Source organism: Poromitra crassiceps (assembly GCF_964638095.1).
Source record: "Poromitra crassiceps genome assembly, chromosome: 2".
Lineage (NCBI taxonomy): Eukaryota > Metazoa > Chordata > Actinopteri > Beryciformes > Melamphaidae > Poromitra > Poromitra crassiceps.
Genome location: NC_139624.1, coordinates 75,050,925 through 75,067,033, shown reverse-complemented (window position 1 = coordinate 75,067,033; position 16,109 = coordinate 75,050,925). Strand labels below are relative to the sequence as shown.

Genomic DNA, 16,109 nt, shown 5'->3' with positions numbered 1-16,109 from the left:
TTCACCCTCTCAATAAACTCAATAAAACCGGCATGTCTTTTTTGCGAGTGGAAGCAATGTGTAATCTATCTCAGTCCAAAATCCGTATGTATAGACCATTTAGGCTCAATGAATAATAATGATCTAATGATGTGTTTAGTCGCACTGATTGAATAATTTCTATAGGCTAATCAATAAAAAAAAGAATGATAATAAAATTTAAAAAGGCTTCTGAACTGAATCGACACGGTACGTGCGGGCATAGATTTCATTTATAAAAAATAGCCTATTTTGTGGTCACATATATAGGCTATTGTCAGCAGAGTCGCATATCTCCATATTTCCTATAATGATGCTGGAAATATGAAGTTCAATCACATCATACAGGCCAAAAGCAACACAGTTGCAGCTGCAAAATGCAGGAGTAGCCTAGATATGAATCATCTGTGTGCAGGCGATCCCATATTAAATTGCTTAGTAGTAGGCTATTCTAGCATGTATGACCATTTCCAACCCAACGTCAGCCTCAGCTCCGTTGCTTTGGAGATGTTTATGTATCCTTTTTATGCCGGTTTAGTGATATTTCTCCACTCACCATTCAGCTGCAATCGATCGGTGGGGTCAAACAACATATCTAGGCTACTTAAGAGCACAAAAATGAATATATAAAAACATATTCCAAAGTGGTAAGTAGGGCTTAATTTAAATGTAGCCTGCAACAAGTGCAAGGCTTTAGTCCTTGATTAATTCAACAGGAGCATTTCCCCCCCCCCCTTTTTTCTTTTTCTTTTTCATTTGAATGCAATGTATTTTTCATATGGGGACCATATGAATGGTGACTCGCTGTTTCCAGAGAGCTGATTGGTAAGCAGGTGGGTCTTTCATGGGTTTTGATCTTATCCTCTGAACTTAACCTGCTACAAAGCAGGTTAGCCGTAGAGCATAAGTTGCTATGGTGATCTATCTCGATAAGAAGTTAACTAGCGTTGTGGTACGGCAAAACTAGGGTTAAACCTGAAGTTACCTCGCTAAGCCTTTAATCTTGTTTCGTGGTACACCCCTCAGGTAAGTCATTAAGAAAAAATTCTTATTTACAATGGTGACCTGGTTACAATGGCGACCTGTTTAACCTGTTTAACCTATACTTAAAACGATTAATCGATTATCAAAATAGTTATTTTTTTCAAAATAGTTATTTTATTTTTCTGTCGATCGACTAATCGATTAATCGATTAGCACCTCTAGTTAAGACTTGGCAGCACTACCTCTCTATTAGCTCTCTCAATATATTCTCCTCTGCCTCACTCTCTTGACCTTCAGCTCTCTCCATCTCCTGCACTTTACTTTTCCCTGAATTACTTTCTGTGTGTGTGTGTGTGTGTGTGTGTGTGTGTGTGTGTGTGTGTGTGTGTGTGTGTGTGTGTGTGTGTTGATGACCAGGTAGGTGTTATGACAGTGCTGTCACTAGAGATGCTGCGATCCGATCATGTGATCGGATATCGGCGCGATATCAGCCAAAAAACATGGATCGGATCGGATCGGATTCCAGCGAAAATGACCGATCCAAGGCTCCGATATAAGCACTCCATTCCATGACTCCGCTCCAGGATTTCTATCCAGCATGCAGCAGCAGCAGCAGCACACAGAGGCCGCGTTGAGCCTAGGATGGCCAGGGCCAAAACGTTGTCTTGCTTCAACATACATCGCATCGCATAAACCATTTCCACCCGCAGGTTTGAGGAGTAGCTAACATAAACGTCAGATAAATACTCTATAGGCTAACGTTACCCACTGAGGCAGCTAACATGGCTAATTAGCTAGCTAACACCAGCTATATTTCTCCTCTAACTCACGTTAACGACACGTTAGTTGACTGAGCGAACGGCGCTGTACAGCAGGTCGTTATCAAAACGTATTGCACTGAAGAGAAGTAACATTAGATAATGACGAAAGACTCCTCCAATCTGGCAGTGGAAATGTATGCACAAACCTTGTGTGTAACTTTGCGAGACTCAACCGAATGACTGATGAGTCTTGCGTTGAGCCTAGGATGGCCAGGGCTTAGATCTGCGTGAGCACGACCCGTCGTAATTTTTGTCCAATTCAAGGTACATTAAAACGTTGTCTTGCTTCAACATACATCGCATCGCATAAACCATTTCCACCCGCAGGTTTGAGGAGTAGCTAACATAAACGTCAGATAAATACTCTCTATAGGCTAACGTTACCCACTGAGGCAGCTAACATGGCTAATTAGCTAGCTAACAGCAGCTATATATTTCTCCTCTAACTCACGTTAACGACACGTTAGTTGACTGAGCGAACGGCGCTGTACAGCAGGTCGTTATCAAAACGTATTGCACTGAAGAGAAGTAACATTAGAAAATGACAAAAGACTCCTCCAATCTGGCAGTGGAAATGTATGCACAAACTTTGTGTGTGTGTGTGTGTGAGAGACAGGGACAGGGCTGTGTGTGTGTGTGTGACAGAGAGAGAGAGACAGGGCTGTGTGTGTATGTGTCCTGTGTGAGACAGAGTGGGGGTGTATGTGTGAGGAAACAATAATTATTTGTGTCCAGTGTTCACCCATTACAAAAGAAGTGTGTATTTGATTGTTATGTTTTAGTTTTACATCAAATTAATTAGATGAACTAAATCGTTTACATACTATATTACCAAAGCACACACATACATACCTAACCCTAAAAATGTTTGTTGCCTGCTAGCTATCAGACAGCATAGAGAGACTTAAATATGTGCTGTATCGGTATCGGATCGAAATCGGTATCGAATCGGGTATCGAAATTTGATCGGAATCGGATCGGTTTTGAGCTAAAATATCGAAATCGGATCGGAATTGAAAAATCTCGATCGCAGCATCTCTAGCTGTCACAGGTACAACAGATTAAACTGAATCACTTTTCTCTCCACGTATGATCTTCACCCATAAACCCCTCAAACCGACCTCTGATTTGGAATCTGATTTTTAACTGGTCACCTTTATCAAAATGTCTAGTTCAGTGTGAGTGTGTGCGTTTGTGTGTGTGTGTGTGCGCATTTGTGTGGCACAAATCCCAGATCCCAGTCCTGAGCAGCGTGGTGTGGCGAGTGTATCTGCTTCCCCTGACAGATCCCAGTCCTGAGCAGCGTGGTGTGGCGAGTGTATCTGCTTCCCCTGACAGATCCCAGTCCTGAGCAGCATGGTGTGGCGAGTGTATCTGCTTCCCCTGCCAGATCCCAGTCCTGAGCAGCGTGGTGTGACGAGTGTATCTGCTTCCCCTGACAGATCCCAGTCCTGAGCAGTGTGGTGTGGCGAGTGTATCTGCTTCCTCTGACAGATCCCAGTCCTGAGCAGCGTGGTGTGGTGAGTGTATCTCAGATCCCAGTCCTGAGCAGCATGGTGTAGTGAGTGTATCTGCTTCCCCTGACAGATCCCAGTCATGAGCAGCGTGGTGTGGCGAGTGCATCTGCTTCCCCTGAGAGATCCCAGTCCTGAGCAGCGTGGTGTGGTGAGTGTATCTGCTTCCCCTGACAGATCCCAGTCCTGAGCAGCGTGGTGTGGTGAGTGTATCTGCTTCCCCTAACAGATCCCAGTCCTGAGCAGCGTGGTGTTTGAGTGCATCTGCTTCCCCTGACAGATCCCAGTCCTGAGCAGCGTGGTGTAGTGAGTGTATCTGCTTCCCCTGACAGATCCCAGTCCTGAGCAGCATGGTGTAGTGAGTGTATCTGCTTCCCCTGACAGATCCCAGTCCTGAGCAGCATGGTGTAGTGAGTGTTCAGGGACAGTTTCTTCCCGCAGACCACGAGACTCCTTAACTCATTCATGGCCAGTTTAGGACTGCTTTAGCACAGGCCAAAGATTTTCATAATTGTTGGTCATCTTTCAAGACCCACAGTAAATTATCTATTAGCACCAAAGTGATTTGCAATACCTCAAAATTAAGATGTACGTCTCTGGGTTCACCAGAAGAAAAAAAAAGTGAGCTTTTAGCATGTTCTGTACTCTACTTATAGCCATTTATACCCAGAGGAGGTTTTTCCAGTGAGGCATAGGAGGATGGTCCTCCTCTATTAGATTTGGGATTTTATATTAACACGTTGAGTGCCATAGCCGAGATATCTCGTCTTACATAATCCAACGGTTGAGTGCCATAGACGAGCTATCTCGTCTTACATAAACATTTTTTTTTTTTGACGGTGGGACATCAATCAACCCCTTTTACGTCTTCTATATCACTATTGGAGGAAGAGAATGTGTATAATCTATTTTACCGACCACTAAGTGGCGACAGTTCTCTCCAGACAGAGACAGAGAGAAAGCCACAGCCACGGGACCCGTGGCTGTGGCTTTCCGTGCTGGAGAAAGCATTCTAATTTTCAAGGAAATAGCTGGGCGTTTTTTTGACGGTGCTACGTGGATCAATGCCCCCCGCGTCTCCTATGGAGATATTGGAAGTATTGAATGTGTATAATCTATTTTACCGACCAGCTAGGTGGCGACGGTCCTCTCCCGACAGAGATAAAGTCAACCAAAAGCAGCCGCCTCCCGCGGAAATGGCTTGGCGATTTTACAGTCAGAAACGAACGAGCCTCATTCTCATACTGTAGGCGGGGACGCTTTCGCGCTGCTGCGGTGGGGGGTTCCAGAAATGGACTGGGTGAGCAGCATAAAGCCTAGAGTCGCACGGGGCTTCATCGGGGCTCTCAAACCCAAGAGACAGTGAGACCTATCCACACTCGCTGCCAGGGAGAGAGGCTGCTCAAACTCCCAGCAGCAGAGCACTCCGCAGCACAGACGGAGGGAGGAGTTTGGAGACACACACACACTCTCTCTCTCTCTCTCTCTCTCTCTCTAGTCCGGAGAGAGAGAGAGAGAGAGAGAGAGAGAGAGGAGAGAGAGAGAGAGAGAGAGAGAGAGCACACAGAGCGGGAGACAGACACGCCGCGGGGGCAAAGAACGGACAGAGATCCCCTCCCCCCAGAGCCGCGGAGCAACGCGCGAACACACACACACACACACACACACACACACACACACACACACACAATACAGTATACAGACTCGCCCAAGGGCACCCACAATCACAGGCAGGTGACTGTTCTGCTGTTTGATTGAATTTCACAAAACTGCGATTATCTCAGCTTGCTGTCTCAGACGCTAAAACCATGCTGTACTCAACGGCTAATATCTACATAACTACTAACTCTGCAAACTAACTCTTTTAGACAGAGAAAGCACACATTCTATTAGTTATTTTTAGATGATTGGTGTTCACGAAGTCTTAACAGAAAATAATCCTCGGCTCTTGTAAAATGAGCCAGAATCCTCAAAAAAAAACCTGGCACAACTTACCTACAGGATTGAAAAAATGGCTGGCACTCAATGTGTTAAAAAATAAATAAAAAAATATATATATTTTTCATTTTTCATATTTTTTTTTATAATAAAATATCAATCAAATGTGTTTTTCTTATGTGCAGACGCTCATTTTTTCATTCATTATAGCTCCATGCAGACGAGTGACTCTGGCCCTGGTCCCACCTTGGAGTAGGAGATTAAAAAAACATTCGCCCTGTGGGCGTTTATTTATTTGGGAATTTATCTAATGAAAAAATAAGATTGGTTGAAAAAGACAGACAGACACAGAGAACACGTGAGAGTGATGTGTTTTTACTGTTTTCCCACCAATCAGGTTGAGCTGGAAGTCAGCCCTCCCTTACCCTGGTTAAACCAGGTGAAACCTAATTGGTTGTGTGTTGGATAGATTGCTTGACATTGATTGACATTCTGTATTGTCCAATGCTGAATACGTCTGAAAATCTTGTTGAATCTAGCTCCGTTGTCAGTAGGAACTAGGAAATGATGACCTCCACGCTGTGACAACCTGACAGATTAATAGATAGATTTACAGACAGTAGCACCTATACTTTCCCCTTTCCCTATGTTTTTTTATTATCAAACAGTAAGTTAGCTCACAAGCCGTTGCATGAGCGCCCGGAACACGATTTTCTGCAACGAGTTTAGAGAGACTGCAGCGGGGTTCACGGAGGCTCCCGAGGTAGCAAACACTGGGATACTGCTGCAACCTCATCGGCTGAACGGCGCACCGACTACAGACAGCTGTGACAGCATTGGATATGCAAGTAAGTCAATTAATGAAACATGCAATTTGCATGTCGCGCTGCCAAATTCAATGGAATGAAACGAAACTTGTAGCCTATGTTGGACATAGTGAAGTGTTTTTGATTGATTTGTTCATCCATCAAACCTTTTACTGACAGACTAACTGTTAGCCTAAATATCTTACTTTATTTTGAGGTGCATTAGCCTACATTGCTCAGCCAGAAATTATTCCCACTTCAACTCTCTTTCTCCTGGGTGCGCTATAACATTAAAATGCACCAGAGGACATCCATCTTATTTGTCCTCAATCTGCATTGAAAATGTGTGAAAATTCACCTTCTTGCAACAGTTGTAGCCTAAGATAGTGGTTTTCAAAGTGGGTTCCCCAGCAAAAAGGGGGGATTAATCTATTTTCACTATAATTCCATCCATAAGTAACACAATCACAGAATGTATGACTATTTTGGTCATGGGTTTCATATAATGTCTGATAAAACATCTAGCAAAACTCTTATCAGATGGGGGACCCTGGAACAAAATCTTATCTATATGGGGGTGCGTGGTGTAATTTGTGTTAGTTTAGGGCTCCTTAACTCATTGAGTGCCATGGACGTCTTTCGACGTCCAATTAAATAGTGACGTAGAGTGCCACGGACGTCTTTCGACGTCCAATGCGTTTTTTGACGGTGGGACGTCGATCAAAGCCTTCCGCAGCTCCTGTACAACTATTGTAGCTATTGGAGGTCTATAACCTATTTTACAGAACCCTTAGGTGGCGACAGTGCTCTCCAGGTTAACAGAAAGGCAGAGAAAAACAGAGAATAAGTCGTTGGGGAAACGGAAATCGCATCGCATCCGTATGCATCGATATGCATGAAGCGTTTTAACGTTAGATGTGCCTGCAGCAGGCAGCAGCCAATCTGCTCCCACAATTGAGCTCCTCCATGTCCGCTGCGACAGGCTGTCGCCGACAGCCCATTCGCATGATCAGCCGTTATTATTCTCAACTGGAAGCATACAGTAGTAGCCGGTGACAAACACACGCGGAAAAGGCTGGATGTCGCCGACGCGCACCCTTCACAGTGCAGAGCAAACTCAGCAGAGAGCCACCTCCCATAAGGAGGAGTGTGCAGTTGAGGCGGGGCGGGGCGGGGGGGGGGGGGGGGGGGGGCACGCAGAGCAGCACACAACACTGACCCAGACAGACCCAGGCAGCAGGACAGGGTTGGCAAACGCATGCCAGAATATCCGATGCCCACCAGCAGCAAATCAAGATCAGCAAGAAGCTGCAACCAGCAGCGCACGCAGGGGCCAGCGCTGCTGGTTGCAGCTAAAAATATTATTCTGCCAAACAAAATTCCCTGGCCTTCACTGTTTTATTGAAGGAAATTATTTTTGAGGTGTGACTACATCAGAAAATTAGCTTCAGAGTCAGTGATGTGTTTGAAATGTTTAATTTCACAAAAGGGCCATTATCTCAGCTTCTAGAAAAAAACTGCTCTTTTTTGTTAAATCAAGCTATCTTCTCCGGCTGATAACTAAAGAACGGAAAATGATATCAATAAACCTGTTTTTGCTGATGATAGAAAAGAGTCTCATCGTTCTTTTTGCGTGTTCATTGTTTACATAGTAATATCACACAATATTCTGTGGGCCTCGAGAAATCACTGAAAAAAGCTCTGAAACTCTGGCACTGGGAGCGTCCGTTCTCCAAAAGTGGCTGGCACTCAATGAGTTAACATGAGCAAGTTCGATAAACACTGGCCTGGGCTACATCTTCTGCCATAAAAATTATTGCAGTTGAGGAATCTGTCAAGCCAGCACCCAAGTTTTAGGATTGTGTGATTGAATTAAACTGAAATGAAGTTTGATGTTGCCTGTTACAGTGTAGATGGTAAAGCGGTCTGTAGCCTAATAATTTCTATTGATCTCGTTTCCTTGAAGGAGACTGGTGCTGCTATTGAGATTACATTAGGGTATAGGAGTGACATATTTGGGACCCGTTTCTGGCCTACCTTGATGAGGTTAGGGGCGGTGGGTGACTTGCTCAGCTGGTTTGTCTTGGCCCCTTGTATAACCCATTATGCTTTTATAAGCATGTAAGCACCCTTATATGGGTGGTAGCACCATATTATAATTGTCAATCAATAGTATGCTTTGCTTTGTTTTCCAGCTGTGTCTGAGCTTTTGTTTTGTTTGTATGTTGTTAAAATCTGTCTTCAAACTGCAAAAGAGAAAAAAAAAGGCCCAATTGCCAAGCTCACCAGCCACCACTGCTGTATACCATAATATATCATGAATCTATGTGAATAAATATATTTATATAAATAGTAATCACAGCCTAATGCATAGAGATAAATCCTGAAACCTTCTCGCAACAGTTCTAGCCTAAGCCAGTGGTTTTCAAAGTGGGGTCCCCTGTCCCAGCAAAAAGGGGGGATAATCTATTTTCACTATAATTCCATGCCATCCATAAGTAACACAATCTAAGATAGTGTAGAAGTGAGTAACTAGGCTAATTATAACCATAACAGCATAAATAATTGACAAAAATCTCGAAATAAATATACAGTATTTACTCTGAGAAATGAAATAATGAGAAAAGGAACAATTATTGATGGTTAAAACTGAATAATGACATCACAACAGTCTAATCCTAATGCTAATTTAAAATGAGATTTGGGCGTTTTGGGCAAAAACTGCTTGTGGGTGAGAGTATCAGCAGCAGAGCACACGTCATATTTTCCCTGGGACCGCCTCAGGTGCCAGGTGCTGTTCCGTCCTGTAGTCCTCTCACTGGGTGCTAATGCAATGCTCCTCACTGGGTGGAAAGCTAAGAGGCTTGACAGCATGGGAAACATGGCAAATACACACACACACATGCGCGCGCGCGCGCGCGCGCGCACACGTGAAAAAAAAAAGCCCACATTTTTTTCCTCACTGGAAAAAAGGGGCGGCGACCTTTGGTCGCCGCACTAGCTTCCTCCCCTGTTTCCAAGCTCACCAGCCACCACTGATATACACCCTGTTTTCACCAAAAAGGTCTCTCTGAGAAGAGAAATTGCAGAAAATTGCATTTTTGTAAAGGACACTATCTCAGGCAGAACTCGCTCTCAATTCTTTTATTTTGTACTGTATTGACATCAGACATGTAAATATTATTCGTTATGACACAAATGACAAAAAAAAAGATATATATACAGTATATATATATATATATATATATATACATGAAGTGCTTTTTTTACATTCAACAATACAGTTTACTCAGTGTGAGTGAGTGTGAATGTGTGTGTGTGTGCGCGGGGCCCATGTGTGTCTCTTTACATTACATTACATTTCGTCATTTAGCAGACCTAAATGACCGTCCTGACCTCATTCTGAGATGTGGGCTCACAATCGGCTCCTCATCTGAAATAAAAGCAACATATCCTCAGTAAACTATATAATCACATCTAGTACAGAGACAGTGTAGTGTACTAGTGTCTCAGTAAACTATACGATCATAGAATGCAGAGATCAGTGTAGTCTCTCTCACACACACACACACACACACACACACACACACACACACACACACTCCTTACCGCGAGATCATCCGGGTCCTGTCGCATTGGAGTCCAGTCTTCTCGCCCTCACATGGAAAGTGGCCGTGCTGCTTGGCTCTGTGTGAAAGCAATTTCTGTGGCGAGGCTGCTGTTCTCCTCCTCACAAAGTTGTGACTCCGTCTCGTCTCTTTCGGGCTGGCACACAGGAACGGGGTCCAGGGACCAGGATCGATCATGTTGGTCACGGGTTTGACTACCGCGAACAACTGATCCATGTCCGCTGCCCTGCAGCAAGGCGACCAGCTCGTGCAGCGCGCCGAGGGGCGTTTCAATGGCGTTTCTCCTCTCTGCACAAGGAAGCGTTTCTCCGTTTTCTGTTCTTTCCTCCTGCTCAATTTCAAAACAACAGCTGCGGTATGTGTTTGTTCACGTGTTGTCGGCTTGTCTTTGAGGCCAGGGACCTGATACCATGTCACAGGCTGGGGAAGTCTTTGAACTACGCGCTGCACTAATAAAAACAAAAACACATCAAACACGTCTTTGGCGTGGAGGGCTATTCCTGATAACACGTTAAAGACGTCTTTGGCGATGAATGAGTTAACATACACAAATAAACTCCCAACAATCATGTAGTAGCCGTACTGTAGATGATACCATTACATATGTTTAATGTTTAATTGTATGTTTAATTAGGTCTATGCTATTTGCACCTGTGCAAACAGAATGTTAATTATGTTTAATTATGTTTAAATTATGTCCATGCTATTTGCACCTACTGTATGTGCAGTGAATATGTCACTGTCCTTGGCTTGGAGTCTACAGCACAAGAATTTCACACGTGATACTTGTACTACGGGGTGACAATAAGAATCTTGAATCTTGAATCATTTATTCTCATTTGAAGAGAACATAGTAGGGATGCACCGATTGCGATTTTCTTGGTCGGTTCCGATTTCCGATTTATGAATAGTCTGACTTGCCGATACCGATTTTGGCAGTTTCCGATTTTCTTTCTAAGAACAATAATTGACAGCTTACACACATTTTTTTTTAAACTTTGCTTTAATAGAAAATTAAGATTCATGTAACAATTCTTATAATTTGCATGAGGTAGGACCATCTCACTCAAACACATCTCAAAATAAAAGTTTTCCAGGTTACTGGACAGAGCTTTTATTTTTGTGTGCAAATACAATGAATATAAAACAATTAATTCCAGTATATCACACAGCTATCATGCATTTACTTTTCCAAAAGAAAACGGGTGCAACAGAACATCAAAATGTGATCCATGGACAAGGAGTTTATAGCCTGGCTCCAGACCTTCGAAGCCACACCCACTCTGCAGTTCTGGATTTGGCTGTTCTTCAGTAGATGAGGAAATGAGTTTGAGTTGACGATTCAGTCTGAATATCAGAGTTTACACACAGAGTCCGAAATTTCGTATGCGTTTTTTTTGATCCGCCATCCAAAAAAATATCATCAGGCACAGAAAACCGATGCGTTTTATTATTATGTTCGTCGTACTATTCGCAATACGAAACAAATAGTCTTCTCCTGTATCCACGTTACAAGATGACTGACAGACAGCAGCAGCAGCAGCTGATCTGCAGCAGCGGTGATGTGGACTGCAGCTGCAGCAGGTTGGGGAATGGTAACCATATCATACTGGACACAGGACTCCATCTCACCTTCACTTGGCCAAGCCGGGGAGAGAGAGCAGAGAGAGAGGAGCCAGTGAGGTGAAGCGAGCCGCTCAGACTGGACTCCAGCCGAGCGGGACTCGGCCGCACCTCTGTCTCCACGGCTTATTTTCAACTTGCATGTGTGACAAACTGCTAAATCTCCACACTGAGGACATGCTGGTGTGTGTTTCCTTTTTGCTGCAGCCCATCTGTCTCTCTGCCTTGGGGTGCACACGTCATGTAAACGTGTGCATCGTGCATGTCATTGACCAAACAAAAAAAGGGGGGGAGCCGGCCGGCGCATAGAATCGGCTAAGTGGGCTGACCAGCGCAGGTCACCGGTAGATCGGCCATTCACGGTCACGTGCCGATCAATTAGTGCATCCCCTAAACAATACCGTTTTCTTTCTTCATTTGACATTCAGAAATAACAAATACCGTGACTTCCTTTGCCCTATTAGTTTATTGACTCTCTTTTGACTGGCTTTTAAGCACCCAGCTAGTCTTTAAGATAGCAAACCTTCCTTGCTGTATAGTCATTTCAGTTACAGTCTGTTTAGCATCCAATCAATATTTTGCTTGACAATCTCATCCACTCCATCTGACAGCAGTAATCGGCATATTCCAAATAATGTTTACTTTGCAGCTTCTCTATACTCAGCGCTCCTGCAAGCTCTAAATCACTGTTCCAAATGCCATGACTCCACCCAGAGAGACTCATTCATGCCACGACTCCACCCACAGAGACTCATTCATGCCAGAGAGACTCATTCATGCCACGACTCCACCCAGAGACTCATTCATGCCATGATTCCACCCAGAGACTCATTCATGCCATGATTCCACCCAGAGACTCATTCATGCCATGATTCCACCCAGAGACTCATTCATGCCACGACTCCACCCAGAGACTCATTCATGCCATGATTCCACCCAGAGACTCATTCATGCCACGACTCCACCCAGAGACTCATTCATGCCACGACTCCACCCAGAGACTCATTCATGCCATGATTCCACCCAGAGACTCATTCATGCCACGACTCCACCCAGAGACTCATTCATGCCACGACTCCACCCAGAGACTCATTCATGCCATGATTCCACCCAGAGACTCATTCATGCCACGACTCCACCCAGAGACTCATTCATGCCACGACTCCACCCAGAGAGACTCATTCATGCCACGACTCCACCCAGAGACTCATTCATGCCATGATTCCACCCAGAGAGACTCATTCATGCCACGACTCCACCCAGAGACTCATTCATGCCATGATTCCACCCAGAGACTCATTCATGCCACGACTCCACCCAGAGACTCATTCATGCCACGACTCCACCCAGAGAGACTCAGTCATGCCACGACTCCACCCAGAGAGACTCATCCATGCCACGACTCCACCCAGAGAGACTCATTCATGCCACGACTCAACCCAGAGAGACTCATTCATGCCACGACTCCACCCAGAGACTCATTCATGTCACGACTCCACCCAGAGACTGATTCATGCCATGACTCCACCCAGAGAGACTCATTCATGCCACGACTCCACCCAGAGAGACTCATTCATGCCATGACTCCACCCAGAGAGACTCATTCATGCCACGACTCCACCCAGAGAGACTCATTCATGCCACGACTCCACCCATCATGCCACAACTCAACCCAGAGAGACTCATTCATGCCACGACTCGACCCAGAGGGACGCATTCATGCCATGACTCCACCCAGAGAGACTCATTCATGCCATGACTCCACCCAGAGAGACTCATTCATGCCATGACTCCACCCAGACAGACTCATTCATGCCACGACTCCACCCAGAGAGACTCATTCATGCCACGACTCGCCCCAGAGAGACTCATTCATGCCATGACTCCACCCAGAGAGACTCATTCATGCCATGACTCCACCCAGAGAGACTCATTCATGCCACGACTCCACCCAGAGAGACTCATTCATGCCACGACTCCACCCAGAGAGACTCATTAATGCCATGACTCCACCCAGAGAGACTCATTCATGCCACGACTCAACCCAGAGAGACTCATTCATGCCACGACTCCACCCAGAGACTCATTCATGCCACGACTCCACCCAGAGAGACTCATTCATGCCATGACTCCACCCAGAGAGACTCATTCATGCCACGACTCCACCCAGACAGACTCATTCATGCCACGACTCCACCCAGAGAGACTCATTCATGCCACGACTCCACCCAGAGAGACTCATTCATGCCACGACTCCACCCAGAGAGACTCATTCATGCCACGACTCCACCCAGAGAGACTCATTCATGCCATGACTCCACCCAGAGAGACTCATTCATGCCATGACTCCACCCAGAGAGACTCATTCATGCCACGACTCGCCCCAGAGAGACTCATTCATGCCATGACTCCACCCAGAGAGACTCATTTATTCCATGAATCCACCCAGAGAGACTCATTCATTCCATGACTCCACCCAGAGAGACTCATTCATTCCATGACTCCACCCAGAGAGACTCATTCATTCCATGACTCCGCCCAGAGAGACTCATTCATTCCATGACTCCACCCAGAGAGACTCATTCATGCCACGACTCCACCCAGAGAGACTCATTCATGCAAAGACTCCACCCAGAGAGACTCATTCATGCAAAGACTCCACCCAGAGAGACTCATTCATTCCATGACTCCACCCAGAGAGACTCATTCATGCAAAGACTCCACCCAGAGACTCATTCATTCCATGACTCCACCCAGAGAGACTCATTCATGCAAAGACTCCACCCAGAGACTCATTCATTCCATGACTCCACCCAGAGAGACTCATTCATGCAAAGACCACATTTTAAGCCTGTTTAATGCGCTAATGGAAAGTGCTGTATTTATATGTAGCTGCTAGACGACAATGTTGTGACATCAGGCCCATCTGTGACTCAGTCTAAACCCCTAATGAGAACATTACTGAGCCTCAGGCAGAGACAGAGACAGAGGGGGAGAGAGACAGAGAGACAGAGGGATAGACAGAGACAGAGAGAGAGGGATAGACAGAGAGAGAGAGAGAGGGATAGACAGAGAGAGAGAGAGCGGGATAGACAGAGAGAGAGAGAGAAAGTGAGAGAAAGTGAAATAATCGATGCAAACCTTGGACCTGTCTCTTTCCTCCACCGTCCTGTGTTAAGCAGCAGGACTGTGTTGAGCAGCAGGACTGTGTTAAGCAGCAGGACTGGGACAGCGGGTGGCTTTAACTCACTCTAATCCGCCATGCAGCAAAAATCAATCAAAGTCAGAGAGCAGACACAGCGGGGGGTTGAAAGGAACACAGGAGGGTCGTCATGCTCTGCAGTCCCTTCCAACGCCACCTTCACACACGGACACATGCGCACACACACACGCACGCGCGCGCGCGCGCACGGCAGACTAAAGGCCGTTTCACATCGGTGCGGATCTCCGTGGGAATAATCGGCACGGACATTCGCAATTTTTTTTTTGAATGAGTTGTAATTGAAGCTTGCACACCGCGGCCGAACATTCGCGCGCCATTTTATTTTTCCGGATGGACATTGACGTCCGCGGATTTCAGCCTGCGGAAAATACGTTTTGTTTACAGCTGATGTCATACCTCCACTACTCTTGCCAAACCCGGCTCATCAATTTGGTTTCTCCACATCCAATTTTATTTTATATGACAAACACCCTGACGATCAACACCGAAATCAAGGACAATAGATCTTCAGATCGCCCAGCAGCTGGGATCCACTCAAGATGGTAATGTAGCTGTTATGTAATGCATTCCTACTTGCTAACGTTGTAAACCACTGTTGTAAATGGATGGAGCTAACGTTAGCCACTTGTATCCAAGTGCTAACTAGCAGTTTAGCATCAAATTTGGGGTCCACTGCTACTGCCTCCATTTTCTCTTCTCATTGTTTTTTCAGCTGACGGAAATTTCACTGCCTCCAGTTTCTTTTCATGGCTCGTCTTGCTGCTGTGTCTGTCTGTCTGACGTTAGCCGACTAGTAGCTAGCTAGTTGGCGGTGCCTACTAGACGGGAGCCCGGGAGGGACACTAACTACTGGTTACACTGAAGGGAGTGTACCTACTGTATGTTCCCCGGGTCCTATATTCCCCGGGTCCTATGTTCCCCGTTTTTGTGGGACCGGGAAACATAGAACCCTTCCTAACCTCCCCCAGACCCTAACCCAAAACCTAACCTCTCTCACCCCTCACGCCTAAACCTAAGGTCGGCATTGCGGGTGGTCGGCATAGCGGATAGACACCGCAAATGAGTGTTAAAAACGGGGAACATAGGACCCGGGGAACATAGGGATGACCCCACACTGAACACTGTTTTCCCGCTGCGGAAAATGAATGTGGTACTGCTAATAATTCACACCGGACCTGTGTGTAGCCTATAGGTTGCAATGCGGGAAATTCACACGGAATTTCGTACCGCATTCCGCCTCCGCAATATTCGCACCGCATCTGTGTGAAATGGCCTTAATGCACTGCCACACTTATCACAAGATTCACAACATACTTTCTTTCTTTTGATAACACACACCAAGGCTTGCTCTTTCTGGTACAAAATCACACACACACACACACACACACACACACACACACACACACACACACACACACACACACAGAGCTGGAGTATTGTGTTTTTACGGACACACTAGATCTCAACAGTAGAGGCTCAGGGTGGGAGAAACATGCCAGTTTGACGACTCAGCCCAAGGCAGTGCTACATATAGATCGTCTGTCTCTAGGAAT

At 45.6% G+C, this 16,109-nt stretch overlaps 1 protein-coding gene across 1 annotated transcript in view; it reads right to left on the bottom strand.

Moving 5' to 3' along the window:
- Positions 1–16,109, bottom strand: part of myripb (myosin VIIA and Rab interacting protein b) — a gene marked incomplete at both ends in the record, with an annotated part of 348,564 nt that overhangs the window by 175,235 nt on the left and 157,220 nt on the right. The window lies entirely within an intron of this gene.